This window comes from Topomyia yanbarensis, chromosome 2, assembly GCF_030247195.1.
Source record: "Topomyia yanbarensis strain Yona2022 chromosome 2, ASM3024719v1, whole genome shotgun sequence".
NCBI lineage: Eukaryota > Metazoa > Arthropoda > Insecta > Diptera > Culicidae > Topomyia > Topomyia yanbarensis.
This window is the reverse complement of record NC_080671.1, coordinates 185521405-185538649: the sequence shown is the minus strand read 5'-3', so window position 1 is coordinate 185538649 and position 17245 is coordinate 185521405.

The window sequence follows — 17245 nt, the reverse complement described above, 5'->3', positions numbered from 1 at the left end:
TATGTGTAAATCGTACTGAATATGCAATATATATTTCCATCATTGTATTGAACATAAGCAGCCATGGAATTGTAGTTTGGACAAATGAGAAAGGCACAATTGCATCACTACCTGGATTAAAACAAGTTTTTTAGAATAAATTCGGCTGTGCCTGTACTAAAAGTCCTAGAGATCTAAAAAAATTGCTTCAAACATTGAACTAAATAATATATTTTTTGCAGACTTTTCGAAGGTCAGTTTTAAAACCCCCTTGTAAGATGTTTTGAGCCAATACGAAAAAGCATGACATTTAGCCAAGCGCAGTCGTCATATTGGATCCACCATTTTGAATTTTACAAACGAATTGAGTAATATGGATAAATTTAATAAAATCAATAAAATGAAAAGAATTAATGAAACAAAATGAATAGTGAGGCCAAGAATGTGAAATATACAGATCGGAAAACTAGACGTGACAGGGTCATTAGAAACAGAATTTATAGAACTAGTCTGCCCATCTCTAATGAGTCATGCCGTGTTAGTGCTCACGATCAAATGTTTTTCGTTACCTCTTGCACTTACAGGTGACAAAACCCGCATTGAAGGCTCTGGCTGTTGATGTTGTGGTGCTTGATGCTTTTCAGTTGAACAGTTGCCACAAAATTGACAACCTTATGTGGTTCAGGTGATGGTAGTTGGATTAATTTGCTGTAGATGTGTTGGCAACCGGTTCTGAGGTATTCTCCTGACCATCTTCCGCGCAAGGTTATCCAGTATGTTCCATTGAATTACAGTACTTGCACATAGAAATCTGCCCATCATATATGCATATCGTGGTTTGTTCAATTATAGTTCCGTTCTGTTTGAATTGTATAGGGTAGACGTGCCCTTATTCATCTCATTAGTCACGATGTTATACTATTTCGCTGACAACTCGACTTACACTGATTGGATTGCGGTATCGACATCTTTACTTCGTTCTAAAGAAGCAGATCAAGATAAAATCTGGCTTGGAAAATGTAAAATACTCGCGTTAAAGCGAAGCGAAAAGTCGCACCCTTATTCACCCTACTATTTAAGCTAATACGTTGAATAGTGATAGCAGACACTGCTCTAACTAATTTGTTCAAATGGGTGGGATGAATAGAGGTGCTAAGATGATCGCAATACCTGGGATTGTGGTTTGTCGAAAAAACTATACGACGAGGTACTGACTCGATGGATGTGTCTTCATCGATGATGAAGTCTATGGGAATTTCAAGCAAATCGGGGTTTAAACTCTACAAAGCTCCTGCTCACGGAAAGGTTCCTAAAAAATGCAAGTTTATTTTCGTGGTTCACGGAAAAAATGACTTGGCGAGGAATCTGTTCCTTCAGCAAGAAAACCGGCCTTTGTGACGGATTAGGCTAAGAATTTGGAAGTATTTAAAAGGGAGTGCTTAAATAAACGGATTTTACGCTTCATTAATTCTCAAGTTACGTGCTATCAGGCCCGTGCGCAGAAAAGCCACAAGGGAAGGCAGGGTTTTTATACGTTTCTTGTAAAAGAAAGGTACGGAAATTCTTAAACTGTGAAGTTTATTTCCGAGCCGTGGAGGGCCGAGTCTTGCGTACCAATCGATACAGATCAACAAATTGAGTCAATGTCTGTTATCGAGAAGGATTCTTCAACAAACATCGCTGCCTGCTAGCTTGTGGTAGTATCGTGTTCTTACTGCAGTGGTTTGTAATAGTTAAGCTTACCGACTAAACCTAAACCTGTTGTTTACCCTAATCCTCATCCCCCGGTTTCATCGTTAGGTATCACTTCAGGATGGATTGTGCTCATGCTCTTTTTATTTTGTGACAATCGTTAATGTTTTCTAAATTGCTACTTTTCTAATCCTTCTTAGTGCGACTCGTTCCTCAGCTGGTGCTGAGAATCCCTCGGCGGCGGTATTTCTCTCGATATCGATGCCTGTTTTCGCGTACCATATAGCTGTCAACCACTCCGACGGAGATATCATCAGCAGTGAAATTTCGCTGACCGACCTTTTCTGTGTCTACTCACAACTATTGCTAGTATCGCAACTTGTCGAAACAAGAACAGATCCGGAGATATCGACCAGTTTGACTTACATCCCTTTCCAGCAACTCTTTAAATATTTCTTATCGATTTCTTCAATGGCTTGTTTCTAGGTTGTCTGAACTCAAATGACGTTTTATGTTTCAAACGGCTCGCAGTATTATTTCCTGTTAAGACAAAACAAAAATGGATCGGAATTCCACGGATTTTTATTGTCGGTGGTGTCACAATCCTAACAGAAACAGTATTTTCTTATTGTTTGCAAAAATTCGATAATGCTTTTATTGCCAAATTAAATTAATTAGCTTTCACTTAGTTAAATCAAATTTTACAACAAAAAAAACCGATTTAATCCACCTAGCAGTGAGATGAGACATTTCTTACACATTTCACTATTGGATTAGTTTGCAGAACTCACGAGAAGTAGGCACCCAACTAGAGGTGGGATGAAAACAGGGGCGACAATATGGAACCATTTCGAATCGACTTTTTCATACAAGCTTGCATACAATAAACCTTTCGTTTCGAGATGCGCAATGCCACCCCAGTTTCTAGTCTTGCACGAATAAAATCTCGAATAAACTGAATAAATTATAGAAATCAACAAAACGACCGAAATAAAAAAGTAAAGCAAATAATGAAACAATAGATTTTTAAATTCATAAAATGAGTAGAAAAATTAATGGAAATCAAAATTATAATATACACGAATCAAATTAGATTAGGTTATTACATAAAAATTAAGATTATGTTTAGAAATAGTTATAAGATTAATAGAATAAATTGACTCATACTAACAAATTGAATGAAATAAAACGAATGACTGAACATGAAATGCATAAAATTAAAGATATGAATAAAATGAATCAGATAAATCAAATGAATCAAATGAATCAAATGAATCAAATGAATCAAATGAATCAAATGAATCAAATGAATCAAATGAATCAAATGAATCAAATGAATCAAATGAATCAAATGAATCAAATGAACTAAATGAATCAAATTAATCAAATGAATCAAACGGATCAGATGAATCAAATGAATTAAATGAATCTAATGAATCAAATGAATCAAATGAATCAAATGAATCAAATGAATCAAATGAATCAAATGAATCAAATGAATCAAATGAATCAAAATAATCAAATGAATCAAATGAATCAAATGAACCACACGAATCCAATGAATCAAATGAATCAAATGAATCAAATGAATCAAATGAATCAAATGAATCAAATGAATCAAATGAATCAAATGAATCAAATGAATCAAATGAATCAAATGAATCAAATGAATCAAATGAATCAAATGAATCCAATGAATCTAATGAATCAAATGAATCAAATGAATCAAATGAATCAAATGAATCAAATGAATCAAATGAATCAAATGAATCAAATGAATCAAATGAATCAAATGAATCAAATGAATCAAATGAATCAAATGAATCAAATGAATCAAATGAATCAAATTGATCAAATGAATCAAATTAATCAAATTAATCAAATTAATCAAATTAATCAAATTAATCAAATTAATCAAATTAATCAAATTAATCAAATTAATCAAATTAATCAAATTAATCAAATTAATCAAATTAATCAAATGAATCAAATGAATCAAATGAATCAAATGAATCAAATGAATCAAATGAATCAAATGAATCAAATGAATCAAATGAATCAAATGAATCAAATGAATCAAATAAATCAAATAAATCAAATGAATCAAATAAATCAAATAAATCAAATGAATCAAATGAATCAAATGAATCACATGAATCAAATTAAATGAATCAAATGGATTAAATGAATCAAATTGATTTAATTCATCCAGTGAATACAATGAATCAAATTAATGAAATGGATCAAATGAATAAAAAAATTGGATGAACAAAATGAATAAAGTAAAAAATAAATGAAATGCATAAATAAAACAAACGAATCAAATAAACAAAATGAGCTGATGTGATAAAATGAATAAAAAGAAGAAAATGAACAGAATTAAATGCTTTGATTAAAATGAAAAATTGAACAACAGTAAAAGGTTATAAATTAATATAAAGAAATAAATTGAATCAAATAAATTATTTGGATGAAAAAATTAAAACTGAAAAAGTAGTCAAATTATTAAAATGGAGAAACTGAACAAAATGAATAAACTGGAAAAAATTAATAAAATGCATACAATGAAAACAATGAATGATATGAGTAAAATGCACAAAAAGAATAAACTGATCAGAGTGAATCCAAAGAATGAAACGAATAAAATAAGTAAAATGAACGCAGATGAACAAAACGAATAAAAAGATGCGGAATGAAATAATTAATTAAAATGAAATGGTTATATATTTGAAGCCAAACACATTTTTGAATAAAGAAAATGAATAAACCGGATTGTACGAATTTGAAAACCATTGCATCAGAAAGTTTTGAAATGTTTTTGAAAATCCCATCTTCTTAAAAAAGACTAATAAATATGCAATGGACTTTCTAGGGCTTCCATCTTTTTTTGGTTTTATTCTTTTTGTTTTCATGCTTCTTTACTTGACGAATTCGAAGTTTACTTTTTGGTCACATATTCCCGAAAAAAGATTTATGTGCAGAACAGAATTTACTGGTCCAGTATTTTAACGCGCAATTGAATATAGTAAAGTGAGACACAAGGTCACATGTGCTTTCAAACCCCTTGAACAGAGAACGACAGAGGGAGAATGCGATTCGTGAATGAGACAGGTAGATATTTCAAAGTTTTTATTTGAAGTAAATAGTGTGAAATGTCTAGGCTATGTCGATTGCATAAAAGCCGTGTTTGTATTGTTTCGTTCGGAATTCTCGTGCAGGAAATATGGATAAATAAGTCCTATACAGACCAATATTGTGAAAAAGAAATGGTTCAAACTACTCAGTATATCCAAATATGGACGACAATAAGTTAGAAGACACATTGTAGTTGCATCCCCCATCGAGAGTGGGTACTTTGGGGACTTCTTTTCCTGGATCTAATTTGTGAATATTTTTGGTCTTTGATCCGTTATTTTTCATGAAAGTTCGTACCAATACAACGAATGTGCAGCTGATACAACTCATGGTTCATTCGCCTGCGCAACGTTCCGTCTTCCATCTGCACGCCACCATAGATGGTACGCAACACTTTTCGTTCGAAAACTCCAAGGGGGCGTTGGTCCTCCACGAGCATAGTCCAGGTCTCGTGGCCGTAGAGGACCACCGATCTAATCAGCGTCTTGAAGATAATCAACTTCGTGCGGCGGCGAATTTTGTTCAACCGGAGCGTCCTCTGGAGTCCAAAGTAGGCACGATTTCCCGCTATGATCCGTCTCTGAATTTCTCTGCTGTTATCATTGTCGTCGGTTACCAGTGAGCCCAAATACATGAATTCGTCGACCATCTCGATTTTGTCACCGTCAATCCGAACTCAGGTGGGAGGTTCACATTGTCGTCTCTAGAACCTCTTCCTCTCATGCATTTTGTCTTCGAAACGTTGATGACAAGTTCAATCCTGCTGGCTTCAGCTTTCAGTCTTTGAGCATATGTTTCATTCAAAATTCAATAGAGATACGAATAGTGTAAATATCGCACGTGGAATGTCTCTTTTGAAAATTTTCATCGTCAAACTTTCATATTACCCAGTTAAGCCAAATATTTTTCTGATATAGCCATGAATTTCCTTAATTATAGTGTAGATACAGGCTTTGAATACAATTGAATTAAAGTTGAGTTGATGTAGCAGCAGACAAAAATAGTTTTGTTTTCTCAAACCTTCGCAATTACAATTAATAAATATTTCAGATTGGCAGAAGATCTTATCACACAACTTAGAAATGGATACAGAAATAGCTAGATAGATGCGATAGAAGAGAGACAGAGAGAGAGAAAGAGAGAGAGATAGAGAGAGAGAGAGAGAGAGAGAGAGAGAGAGAGAGAGAGAGAGAGATAGAGAGAGATAGAGAGAGATGAGGGGGGGGGGGGCGTGTGAGGAATGGCAAATGATGGTTAATGCAGTGACATTTTTTTATAGGTATATTATTATGATATATTGATTTTTACATTCTTATCATAAATAATGTAAGTAGTAATTTTTGCGCCATAACCAGTATAACCTAAATCTTGCAAAAGAGATAAATTTTCGCTAGATTTTTGGGCTTCAAACATACAGTTGCTTTCGGTGTCGCCACAAGTATAATTATATTAGAAATCTTTTATCTCACTACTAGGTGAATTACTTGTTGATCTGTGTATTGATATATCATCCAACATTTACCTCATGATTGAACGCAATGCCTAATCCAAGGAATAAATACTAGAACTCAAAGTTTCTTTATCAACACATTATTTTGTCTTTGAAGTGAACTTATATATTGATTTTTGAGAAATAGTTCATTTATTATAAAGGTAATTCACAAAATGTTCTCAACATCGAATTCCTTGAATCACGTAGATGTGTTTTCATACCCCGATATTGAAAATGGGTTTAGTTTTGCCCCTAAAACACCAGTAAAGCAATACTCTGTATGAAACAATCTCATTTTTAATTAGTGGAAATTGGTAAGCGAGGACTAAACATACAAAATGGTTAATATCTCCGCCGCTCGTGCACAGATTTAGACAATCTATAGCTTGTTAGAAAGGTATTTTTACAAGCTTTCTATTTATGCACAGTTCGTGGGACAATAATGTATTGTTCGAAAGTTATTTGCAAAAAACTTGCTGTGTTTTGACAAAATCGCCCATATCTCAGAAAGTAAACAACATATCGAAAATCAAAAATAATAGTGTCAAATGGCAACGTTGGACCTTTCATTTGAAACTAATTTCATTAAGATCGGTTCAGCCATTGCTGAGATAATTACATGACATTTCGTACATACATACATACACACATACACACACACATACAGACATTGTCTCAATTTGTCGAGCTGAGTCGATTGGTATATGAGACTCGGCCCTCCGGGCCTCGGAAAAAGTTTTCAAAATTTGAGCGAATTCTATACATTTCTTTTGTAAGAAATCAATATCAATTCTTCAAAAGGGCTAATGAGATTTTTATAAACAAACTTATTTTGCTCATTACATCGCTGTCGAGTCGAATTTCATGAAAGATACACATGAATCAACATCTTTACCCTTGGTAGAATCAATTTCAAATGTCTTTTGGGTTGAAAATACAACAAATTAAGAGAAATCAGCAAAACCAAAGTTTGTTTACAAATCTTATTAGCCCTATTCTAATGTTGATATGGAAATGTAAAAACAAATTGATCACCTTGTTCATCACTTCTAGAATATTAACATATTGAAGTAGTGAAATGCAAATCTTTTCACCAAAACAGCTTCTGGTCGAATAGGGGGGCACGTGCTCCTGCGTGCCCCTCCCTGGAGCCGCCAGTGACGGTGAACAAAACTAATAAAAATAATAGGAAAAAGTGGGCCAATTCGGACCGCTGGCTAATTCGGACCCCCAGCTGTTTCTCAGCTATAGTAATACATATTATGAAAAGTCTATATTTAGAGCTTTTATACAAAACGCATATTTACAATGGGTGGCTCTCTTTGTTTACTTTCTCTTTCGATTTTTACGGCGTCCTATTTACCTGCGCAATGCCCTATAATCACAGAGAACAGACATATAAGCTAGAAAAAACTTTCCCGAAAAACCTGTGTAAACATTTAAATGAAAATACGTTGAAAATCACCATCGCATACAGGTTCGCATGCGTGAGTCACCATTGTATTCTAGTTTGCATACAAGTCCCGTATAGCGATTGCTGGCCGATCGAAGCGCCGACCAGTGGCAAGTTGCTACTTGCTGTTGTCATTTCAAAGCGACAGTTTAATTTCTTACACAAGTTGAAAACTTTACTTGTATGTCAGTTCTCAGTGCTATAATATAATAACACAAATGAATTGAAGCAAGTTTGCTGAATAAACAAGGCTCTCTATAATGGTTAATTTGTTATGATTTTTTTTTAAAGATTTGAGGTAGAGTGGCTCTAGCAAAATAGGGTTGCTTATATTACCTTTTGATGTGTTAATTTCTCGCGAATGCATTGCTCTAGAGGTTTTGGAACCTTTATAGGAACACATTTTCACCGTAGCACTGATTTTGTTTGGACAGTTGCAAATGATTTTAACAACAAAAACCTGTTTTCATCCACCTAGTGGTGTAATTGTTCCTTTCTCATTTATCCAATAGCAAGTTATATTCAATATATTTCTGAAAATGTCTAATTTTTTTTAATAACATTTTGCACATATTTACAAGGGCACGACGGCCAAGAACCTGATGAGAAACATGTTGACGATGACGTATAATATTTAAGTGGATAAAGCAGCATGAGTTAAATGTTGTCTTCGTGTTAACATATTCTGGAATGCTGTCGGAGGGAAAAGGGATTATAACTGTAAAAGAGGATGTGAGAGAGGCCTAGTTGGGGAAAATGGATTCAGTCGTCATCGAATCCGATGTGACTTTAATTCTGGAATATGCCCGGTACCTTGTTTCGGGTTAAATTCCTATATAACCGTAGTAACACCGGAATCAAGAGTCAGATCTCAATGAAATTCAATAGCAGTCAATAGGTGTATTGTATTTATCATTTGATACCAAGTTTGTAAAAATCAGTCAAGAATTTGCTGAAAAATAGGTGTAACATTATGGTAGTTTGATGGGCTCTAGCAGACGAACCAAGTTGAATTCGAGTAATTTTTTTCTTGAACATATTTTTCTTATCGTAGAGATCCTAAATATGAAAAATCCAAATTTTAATATTATTTTAAATTTTGCGCTGCCTGACCCTATTAAGCGGAATTTAAATTAAATAATCAGAAGGGTTATGAAGCTATATCTAGGGACTAAAGAAGAATATTTTAAGAGCTTCGGTTTGTTAATAAGATAGAAAAATATATGTCCCGATTTTGTCAACAGCCTAAAATTCATCAAAGGGCTGTTAAAGCGGATCTTCACTCTATTAAAATTGTCTAAAGTTGAAGTTAAATGTTGATGAAGTACTATCTCTGATAGTCGATCGCAAACACAGCTAAGAAATCAACCGAATTGAGGCTAGCCATAACACACAATTAATAAAATTGTCGATCAAAACTAACAAACGATATCGAGTTGATAGCTAAAGGTCATAGAAAGAATGTCGATAGATTCTTTAATCTAATGCAAAATTTGTAGTAAAAACGCTATTAATCCCAATATATACGCGAACGGAGGTCTTAGTGGAATGTACGTAATGTTTCAAAGATTTTCTTCCATTTAATTCCACTATGTTTTTATAGTTACTTACTACTTGTAATCGTCTTCAGTGTTTGTATCAAACACTGAAGAAGATTACAAGTAGTAATCGAAATACCGGTATCTGTTAAATAGTGAAGTGCAAGTGCATCTAACTATAAAAACATAGTGGAATTAAATGGAAGAAAATCTTTGAAGCTTTTAATCCACCAAACAGTGTGATGAGACATTTCTTATAACTCTTATCACTCTCTTCGGATATTATATCGTTTGAGAACATTTAGAACTTGATGCTTCGCGATGTTTTGACGTAGGACTACGTCTTTGTTTTCGATATGAGGGTGCACTCTGCAAATTCTACAAAAATGGTATGTAACGAAAAGTGGTCCAATTTTAAACGCATATAATTCAACCATCTCACGATAAATTTTCAAATTTTTTGCACAAATCGCCCCAAAATACAAATAGCTCACTGCGCTGTGTTTTTTATAGCCAGGGTAGCTGAGCTAGAAGTCCGTTACACTGGCTGTGGAGGGACGCTACCCTGTGTCGTCCAACAGGCGACCGCTCCAACTGCTTCCTAAATGCCGCTGTAATGTTGCCAGTAAATTTTTGGTTTACCTAGCACATGTATTTGCTATTTGCGCTTGAAATTAAGTAATGTAGTGGTAGTAATAAGCTTCCCATTTTAGTTTAAACGCAAGGACAGTTTTTAAAACAGGATTTGATTAATAAGTTTAGCTCATCTAAGCAATTTTATCAATTCTGTAATTTAAAAGGAATTTTACGGAACTTGGTGAATTTGGCCCCACTTGCAACTGGTATAATCAACCTGCACAAAGTGTTGCATAACGCAGGGCTGTTTTTTGGAACAAAATGTGTTATCATTCAGCCCTTCGCTATGCAAAATCACGATATTATGACAGATGGGCTAAGCGCGGCCGTTCCTTTCAATCGGAAAAGGCCGCGTGGAATTTTGTGGAAATGCGCTAATAGTGTCGTGGTGGCAAAGTTAAAAATAATCGAAGCTCTTTTTTGACGGCTGAAAATCAACCTGATGCGACTCGCGGTGAACAGAAAAAATATTCATTCAAATATCAATGTTATTCATTCAGTTGAATATTGTACAATATATTCATTTCACTAATTATCTAGGAAAATGTTTTCAAATGCCGGTAAAGCATATGAAACAACAATCATCATCGCTTACATTGTGCCAGGACCTACTTTGATGCGTTTGAATCGTTGCTGCATGGTCGCTTCGTGTAATAATCGGAGACGAATGAAAATCTGCATGGATGAATGGGCGGTTTGTTCGTTTGACGTTTTCAGCTGCATCACTGAATATTGAAAATAAATGCGGCTGAATATGATCAATTTTCATTCAATGAATTTGAATATTTATAACACTGCGTGGTGGTACTAGTTGTCTCTTTCGCTCTACCCATCATCATCAGCGTTGACTCATTTTGCATTGTACGCTTGGGTTCAATGTTTGTGGCGAATGTGTTGGTAGGTAGGGGAACTGGCGGTAAAATGAACAGCAAAGTCATTATTTTCTAACTAATAAGTGACTGAGATATTACAATCACCTTATGTTTCTTGTTAGACATGTTTTGTACATATCTGGTAAACATACTTCGTCATAAACACATTTTTTCAAACATGATTCTTGATTTCTAAACATGTCCAAAAATGAGACATGTTTATAGCGAGTGGGTAAAATGAACATCTGGCGGTGGTAAAATGAACAGCTTCTGGTGACCTGCAAAATGTCCTGTATGTATGCAATGCGCAGCGTTGGAAAGCATTTTCCGATCAATGCTAATATCCCAACAAATCATGAGCTTTGCATACACACAGGGCATTTTGCAGGCAAAAAAAATTGCCACGGAAGAATTGTATTTTCATGACGTAATATTAACCATTTTACAATCCTGTGGCATCGAAACGCATCTACAAACTTGGGGTTATCCATGGGTGTTCGAACTTTTAGGATCTGTTTGAGAGCCACTAGAAAGCTTGTTCTATACATGAGATGTGATTATATTGTCTAAAATTTTATTTTTCTTCGCTGATCCGGGTGTTTTTTCCCACACTAAGTACTAAGAAAATAAATATTTTACATTAAGTAGTATAGTCCTACGTCTACAGCTCGTGCAACCCCAGAGGGCTGCCCCTTATAGTTTTTTGATAATAGTCCGATTTCAACAATCTACAATTGTTTGAAAGGTATTCGTATAAGCTGGCTAAAAATATATAAAGTGTTAATCTATGTTGTCAATTTCGGCAGATAATTAAAAAAAAATGTAAAAAAATGCCATTTTTACACATACTAAACATCAGAATCAAAAACAACATACACACACAGACATTGTCCCAAATCGTCAAGCTGAGTCGATTGGTATATAAGACTCGGCCCTTCGGGCCTCGGAAAAAATCTTGAAAGTTTGAGCGAATTCGATACATATCTTTTATAAGAAATGTAGAACTGTCCTTGCATGTAAACCAAAAAGGGGGTACGCTACATTGTTTAATTTCAAGCGCAAATAGCAAATACAAGTGCTAGTTACACCAAAAACTAACTGGCAACCTTATAGCGGCATTTAGGAAGCAGTTGGTGCGGCGTTTACGCTTCAGTGAATCTCTCAATATGTGTTTCGAAATGGGGGAGAATGTCCGAAATGATGTGTACATTGCATATCCGTAGGCAATTTCATGGCCCGATATTGTGTCGTCTCGTAAGAAAACAAAATTGTCTAGAAGGATACAGCCGACTTTTATCGAACTTTTTCAGGAAAATAGTCCGAATTAAATAGTTAACATCAAAAATCTCAGATGAATTATTGGACAAAAATATTTACGGTTTCTGAAAAAGTGATCATTGTAGATAAAATTGATTCCAAATTTCCAAAATTATATTTGGTTTATCGAATTCCGAAAAAAAAATTTCAGTTGGCATAAGATTGAATAGGTTTGTGTAGGGTCCTAACCATTTTAATTATTTCAGGAAACATGATATTGAAGGGGATTTTTTCATTCTTTTGCCGACTTTGATTGTTTTTAAAAACAATAAAAGAATTATGGTTCAAAAATGAAAAACCTGTTTCGAGCTTTTCTCATTGATGTAAGGTAGGATTTTATGGATGGTCATTAGACTGTCCAGAAAAATAATGAATTTTTGAAAACTCAATCGGCCCACCCCTGAGTCGATTCCTAGTCCCACCAGGAGTATTTGCTTCAAATTTGAAGCAAATCGGACAAGTCTAGCTACCGGACCAACGCACAGGGGCATCTGTCCATACAAAGTTGTGAGAAAATTATAAAAATTGGTTTTTGTTGCTAAAAATAGGGAATTTAAATAATTTTGGGTCGCTGAATCCATTTATGCTATCAGTTTTGAAATTCCATAATTCTTTTTTTCGACTACTTTTATGTAACCTATTTGAAGACGTTAGTCGTTAAAGGGTTAATATACACGTTGATTATAGTAGCCAAGCACATCGGATAGCAGAAATGGTTGACAAAACTAGTAAAATTCACTAATTTTTCAGTAATATGAAGTTGTTTAGGCAACCAATTTGTAAAAAGATTTATGGGCCACAGGGCGTCTCCAATAACCTAGATATAGCAATTTCGGCGTAAAAATGCGCATGTATATCTTGAAACATTACTAAATTTTGAGTCAGATTCATGTTAAGTGACCCATGGGAGACATCTCAAAAATTGAAAACGAAAAATTACTGATATTGCATTGAATTTCTCGATTGCGTTTTCTTGATGCAGAACAAACGTAAATGATTGAAATGAAACCTCACATCTATAGTTTAGCAAATTCATTCCTCTTTCCTCAAAATTACTCCAATCGGCCGTGTAGTTCTTGAGATATCGCCATTTGAATTTCGAAAGTACGAACAATTCTAATGAATTGAATTAAACAGAAATCCTCGACATCACTTGCTTCAACGACATGTTAAAAATTCATTTTTCATCCGATTGTCATTAAATTTTGAGATTAAATTTATCACAGCGAGGAAAAAATTAAATAAATGTTCACAAAAGAATTACAAGACATTGATTTTTGGGGTTTTGTCCCTCGTCGGGCCACTGTGCAACGTGCTTGAAGTTTGCATAGGATTTTTCGACAATTTGCATGGAGAAAACCCACTAACTCGTATTTTCGCTGCTATGTGGTACTATATGCACCGTATTATCACTGTAAGTGAAAATAAGAAAGATAATTTGAATGCCTACAACTTTGTCGAAGACTGCTAGTCAATCTGGCTCTGTTGAAAAGTTATTAAACTTTTAACAACGTGATGTCTGAGCCAGTTTTGCATGGGGCTTAGCAGTGCATGATTATGTATTAGTACTCGATTTCCACGAACTATACATTTGAAAATAATTGTTAGATTTAGCTGAATAGTATGCTCAGAAGAATTGTAGTACATGATACGAGTTATCCGATTTGCTTCAAATTTGGAGCAGATACTCCTGGTGGGACTAGGAATCGACTCAAGGGTGGGCCGATAGGGGTCGTTTTTTTCTTGTCACTCTAATGGTCATGTACAATAAAAATTTGAAAATGTCTATAGCATTGTAATTATACAAGGCATTTACACGTAAGAATTTAAATCATTGGTTAGGGAAAAGAAACTTCTCACTTTTGGGGAAGTTAATCATTTACTGTAATTTGATTTTAAGACCTCTTCTAATTGCTAAAAAAGTGGTTATGGTTTTCCCGATTTTGACGTTTTATTCAAACGACTAGACTATATATTATATAGACGACAATAGACAGTTGATGAGTTTGTGGCAGCATTAATTGTGATTTTTATTTTAAGTTAACAGTAAAAATCAATTTCAATTTAAAAAAAATGCCGTATAAAACAAACAGAACGTATCTAGTTCTCTCTCTTATCAAGTTAGGACGAGAGGGACGAACGCATCTCACCAGCTTAAAAGGTTTGGAGATATAATTATTGAATATTGTAATGATTAAAATTCGTCCAAATTTTTCGTTCCGATCAGATATTTCTACTGATGATAAATTTCGGTATTCTCCAGTCTAACCTGCCATCCTGGAAACATCGAATGCATATACAGACAGGCATACTAATTTTACGTCAGTAGAGGAGTAAGCAAACCTTCACGATTTTGTACATAATCAACAAACGATTATCGATTTTTGTTAGCTATTTTCGACAAGTTGAAAATTCAGATAAACGAAAGATATTAACATTGCAAGACGGGTACGTATTCTAGAACGAATCTAATTTAAACTAATTATTTAATGTGCAGAACCTTTTGCCCTCTGCAAGTGGTAGTCGGACGTTCCAGCCGCGTCTAACACATGGTCGATGAGCATAACTAATCGTCATATTTTGCCACCGACGTCGGCAAAAAGATTCTTCATAAATCATCGCACAGAAACGATTCCACTACTAGTAGCATCAAGTTGTGTGCGTATGCGTTCATTAGACACCAACCCATTATTGCCGGGCAGATTCTATTCTAATTAAATTACCGTACAGAGCCCACTCGTCAGTAACCTTGCTGTCAATTAAACTATATATCCAAACTAACACCAAACTGGCACCAGTTAGACACTATGTCCAAACAGTTCACACAACATATTTGAACACCTAAAGCAAACGAGTGATGTCACGGTTAGTCAAGCACAGAAGCTCTGGGTCGCCGACTAGTATAGGGAAACGAACACTGTCTTTTGGCATGAGAATCAAACGCCTGTAGGTATGCAAACTGTATTTTGTTCCACAAATCTAACGCAAGAAAAAAAATTCGAATGCATTAAAATTTGGGTTGCAAATCCTTAAACATTGAACGAACTCAATGTAGCTAACTTTCACGCACAGTATTGACAACCTTTTAAAACTAGTAAAGCTGTGCGCCTATTGGTGTTCAGAAGCACTTTCCCAGTAACACAACCACATTAAATTTGGTCATCTTAGATAGCGCAAGATTTAATAATTAAAAGTAATATCCGAGCTAAAGCTCTTCCACTACCTATATAAATCAGGACTTGATTAACCTGAAGGTAAGTTGTTATCAACTCCAATTCGATCATAAATTTTTCCGGCACTTGTGTGTAAATTCGTACATCTACTGGCCTCTACTGGCGCTGTGTGAGCCAAGCAACCAGATTTACGATCATGAACGGCAGCCGTAGCAGGCCAACAACGCGATTCAACGCTGCTGCTCGGACCGGTTTACGACAAACAAAATTCATTCAGGTGTTGCTGTGGGATCCATAATTTCTTTTTATGTGAGACAATCTATCGCTAGCCCGAGTGGGAATAGTTTATGGTGAAAATATTACTGAAATTGCTGCTATAAAACTCGGGACAACAGAAATTGAACTCGTGTGTGCTTTTATCATTATGAAAGCGAAATTGATCGTTTACGGGGTGAAGGTATTGCTAAGTGGGAAATAACATGAAAAATAAACACAATTTTATCAGCTTTAGTTCAATTTTGGTTCATTGGGGGGAACCTTTATTAGGTCTGGTTTCACATGTCATACCATAATATAAACGGTATTTGTACAATTAAAAGCTAAAATTGGAATAAAATGTGATAAAATATGTGAAAGTTTTTAGTTACAAACCTAACTTTCAAAACAGTCACGCGTAGCACCAAGCTTCAAAATTATTTAGTCGTAACGCTAATTTGAATTACTATACTGTTCTCCAACAGATCTAAAAAATATAACGCTCATGGAAAACCCCAAGTTTGTGACAAGTTTTTTTACCATCTACATTGCATTTTTCCAGCATTGCTATAGTCCAAGAGAAACATGAGCATTGCATGCATACATTACATTTTTTGCGTTAAAAACTTGTCACAGTAATATTCATTTTCCTGTAATAATATTGACCTATTTTCAATCTTGTGGCATCTAAACACATATATAAACTTAGGGGTATCCACGACTCACAGAAACCAGGCTTGCTGTTCCGCGAATGTCAGTTTTCTGTGACGTTAGAGAAATCGTAGAAATAAACAAACGGTTTTCCCAAAAGTTGTGAATTCAGCCTAGTATATGTAAGCCGTGGGGTTACCCATATGTATGAAAAAATTTCGAATCTTTCGGAGAACAGATGAAATATAACTCAAAACAGCATTTTGAGGCTTGGGATTGGGAGTGTTGATCCTTCGAAAGTCGCATCATGCATTGAGTGCACAACGTTGTGAAATTTAGGCGAAATCATCTTAGAGCTCTAGCTGGCACCCTAAATAATAGTGCAGCTGCCGGAGGGTTAGCTATACAGCTACACACTATAGTTGCACCGTAAGTTTTGTTAAGTAGGGTGAGGAACGAAAAACGAAAAACGATTCATTGACAAGATCGTTAGCTCTGCACCATTAATAGTTATGGACAAGATTTAGATATAATGATCAATATATGCAATTGACTCCATCAGAACCTGTACATTTGTTTATCTTAGTTTTCTCCCATTTCCTCTTTTGGGAAGTTCTTCTACCTTTTACGTTTTTAATCCAAATCGGTTTTAGCCCACTGAACAAGCTTGGCAAAACTTCAAGTTTTTTTGGTCAATTCCCACGTCGAAATATTCGAACTGCTCTTCAAATAAGCAATCAGCGATCTCTCGTTTTTTGCGCGTTCTTCCCTGTTTTTGTCCTGTCACTAAGTCAGTGTTGGATTCTGTTGAGAAAAACTTGAATCGCCTCTCCAACTACTAATTTACTAACCTATTTAGTTTTAGCAAAGAAAATACCATTTTCTGCTAAATTCCTATTCTGGACCATTGTGCAATGTCCGTGCGAGCCGTACGTTTTGTTTAACTTAACGCGTCTAGTTCTAATTTTAATAAATCCCAACTGCTCCTGTCAAAGCATTCGCGTAAGTTACTCCATTATTTTTATCAAACAGCTCGTCAATATTTTTATCAA